The following is a 3,738-nucleotide window of genomic DNA, read 5'->3' as shown; positions in this document are numbered from 1 at the left end:
CTACATAACAAGCAACAATGCCAGATAGGAGATACCTTCTTTTGAGTTGTTGGCCAGGGTACCAAAGGGATTCCCAGATAGTAACCCAGCATAGAACTAGGAAAATGAACAGCAGACCCCAATCTTATCCAAAGGAATATTGACAACTGATTACCGATAGATGAGGAACAGCTGACCCTCCTAAAACAAAGACCTCTACATCCACCAGAAGGGCAAGTAGTGGGGAATGGCTGGGAGTGCCGACAACACAGCAGACAGTTGCGGGGATATCAGAGTATAAGGGAGTCGGGGGAGGGAGGCTATGGAAAGGTGCTACCTGGGAAGTGGGTGTATAAATTTTTTAAAAAATTCGTAGCATAAAAATTTGCTCCTTGATAATTAGTAGATGTGAAAAACGTTATCATTGAAATCTACCTGATGACTTTATATCCATGCTCAGATGCCAAGGAGCTCAGAAAGTAACCGACTGTGACTAGTCTCAAAAAGACAAACAAACAAACAAACAAACAAACAAATGAAGAATTTGAGACTAGATGACCTACTCTGTGCACAAGGGTCTATACCAAGAGAGTATCCCTTAAAACAAATGTTTATTATGTAAAAAAAAAGGTTAAAGCCTCATTCAATTTTATGTCTTATAGGGTTTATATGGAGTACAATAATGTATAACTGTATTAATTCAACTGTAAACCTAAAAATTTACAGCCAATTTTTAAAAGAGAAGCATCTTAGCTCTGGGAATTGTTATTGAATACGTCAGTGCTGTTGTAATGAAATGTCTCTTCTAATTATATGGTTATTAAATAAATAATTTTTTTAAAAAATGAAGAAAAGGGTAGCTAGGAAGAGATAATAAGAAATAGGGCTGACATTATGAAACAAAGGAAAATAATACAAAGAATCAAGAGTCAGTTCTTTGAAAAGAGTAACAAGACTGACAAACCTTTAGCCAATTTAACCAAAAGAAAGAGAGAAAGAATTTAAATTAATAAAATTAGAGATGAAAAGGGAACCATTATAACAGCTATTGAGGTAATGCAGAGGATCATAAGGACATACTTTAAAAACTATATTCCACTAAACTGGAAGTCTAAAGGAAATGGATTCATTCCTAAATATGCATGATCTGTCAAAATTAAATCAAGATGAGCCAGGCATGTCAGCACACACCTTTAATCTCTGCACCCAGGAGGTGAAACTAAAGTTTCTGTACAGCAAAAAGAGGCAGCGTACAGAATGGGAAAAAATCTTTTTCAGCTATCCATATGACAGACAGTTAATATCTAGAATATACAAAGAACTAAAAAAAAAAAAAGAAAAACGAAAAAACCTGCCAGGCTTAGGGCACATGCCTTTAATCCCAGCATTTGGGAGGCAGAGGCAGGCGGATCTCTGTGAGTTTAAGGCCAGCCTGGTCTACATAGTGAGTTCCAGGACAGCTGGGGCTGCAGGGAGACCCTTTTTCAAAAAGACCAAAAAAAAAAAAAAAAACAACTAGAAATAGATCTATCTCTACTACTCTTGGGCATATAACCAGAAGACTCCATAATGTCCTACAGAGATACTTACTCATCCATGTACTCTGCTGCTCTGTTCATAATATCCAGGAAATGGAAACAGCCTAGATTATCCATCAACTGATTAATGGATAAGAAAAATGTGGTACAACTGGACAAATGGTGCATACAACTTTGATTCCAGTTTGGGGAGGCAGACAGATCTCTATATGATCAAAGCCAGCCTGGTTTCCATAGCAAGTTACAGGAGACTGTCTCAAAAAAAGAGAAGAAAGAGAGAGAGTGGGGGGGAAGAAAGGAAAATGTATATATACTAAAAAGAATAATTATTCAGCTATTAAGAAAAATGAAGCTATGAAATTTTCAGATAAATGGATGGAACTGGAAAGAATCATCTTGAGTGAGGTAACCAACCTAGACCCAGAATAACAAACATCTTATGTGTTCACTCATACGTGGATAGATATGCTTCTTTCATTTGGGATACCACTAGAGGCTAGGAAACTAATAAGGGGCCATGGGAGAAGGAGGAATCTTTCAATGGAAGGACTATAGAATATATGATATAAAGGGGGACAGGCAATAATGGAACAAGAGGGATTAACTGGGATAGAGCACTGGTGGGTAGGGTAGAGGAGGAACTATGGGGAGGGATAACTAATTAATCGTCTTTTGAAAAACTTGGAAACATACTATTGTAAAAACTCTCTAAAATATATACATGTACATATATAAAAAGAGCTTAGGGGGATGGAAAGATGGCTCAGTACTGGCTGCTCTTGCAGGAGACCTGGGTTTGAATCCCAGCATCTATATGGCAGTTAACAACTGTTTGTAACTCCAGTTCTAGGAGATCCAATGCCATTTTCTAACCTCCCTGGGCACTGCATGACAAGAGTGCACTTACATACATGCAGGCATAACACTCATACACTTAAAATTAAAAAAGTTTTTTTTTTAAAAAGAAATAGCTTAAATGGAGTTACCCTTTAACAGGGGGACAACACCCCAACTAGACACCTCACCCAGGCAAACAAAAACTCCAGGACTAGGAATGGGTTACCTCTCTTCAAATTGTTGGCCAGTGGGATTCCACTGATCCCCAAACATTACAGGCTATTTCCATTGCTCTTGTTTTTTTATCCTCTACAACGTGTTGGTAAGACCCTATTAATGAAGACAACACATACTTGAGTCACAAAACATGGAGAAATTAATCGGGTACTGACCTAGAAGCTTCATCCCCACTGGCTAGCTTTCATAGTGTTGGAAGGTGCTATGCATGCTAACAGAGGAGAAAAGTAATCATCAAAATTACCCAGCTATTAACCCTGCGAGGTACAAAACAACTGACTTGGCAAGACGTACCTACTAGTACAATACTGGCGTGAATACTTTGGTGGTAACCAAACACTCTGCAATTGGATTTAAGGCCTGCCCCATCAAATGGAACCCATACCTAGCACCATTATGGGGGCCAAGAACCTGGGGCTACATAGGTCATTGGCCCTAGGAGAGAACCTGTTACTAACCCTCTACCATAGTATTAAGATGCTGCCTAATGCCTAATTGCTATACTCATAGATCAGTGCCTCTCTCAACCCTCATCAGAGAAGTTTCTTCTTTCAGTAAAAGGCAATCACCACAGAGACCCACAACCTAGTCAGTGTTTAGAGAATAGGAGACTGTGGGATGCTGAGAGGGACATCTGTGTTATATTCATCCCCCAAAGCTCGGGAATCTTTGTGAAAGAAAGGGTGGAAAGATTGTAAAAGCCAAAGGTGGTGGGAAGGTATAAGGAAACAGTGTTTTCCAGATAGCAGGGCAGTGGCACATAGGAACTCACAGCAATTGTGACAACATGCACAAGAAATGCCCAAGCTCAACCCTGACACAATTTCAGCATGAAGGGGGAAGTTGGCATGAAGTCCCACTTATAACTAAGGAGCTATTGGCATAGGATAGCTGCTGGGTGAGGAAGTGTGGGCTTTATTTCAGGGTGTGGCTCCTGGTAGGTCAACCATGCCCCATGGCTGGTTCCAGAGTTGAGTATTTGGGCAATTTGCACAAATTGGACTCCATGGGGCAGGGAGAGGGGAAGAACAGGAAGATGGGTGGGTAGAGATGGAGATGGATCTGGGAGGAGTTAAGAGGGGAGAATATGATCAAAACACATTGGATGAAACTCTCAGAGGATTGATTAAAACAAAACAACCTAACC

The sequence above is a fragment of the Nannospalax galili genome, unplaced genomic scaffold, assembly GCF_000622305.1.
Source record: "Nannospalax galili isolate Female #2095 unplaced genomic scaffold, S.galili_v1.0 scaffold661, whole genome shotgun sequence".
In the NCBI taxonomy this organism is placed as follows: Eukaryota; Metazoa; Chordata; class Mammalia; order Rodentia; family Spalacidae; genus Nannospalax; species Nannospalax galili.
The sequence above is the reverse complement of the archived record's forward strand: the minus strand, read 5'-3'. Positions refer to the sequence as shown.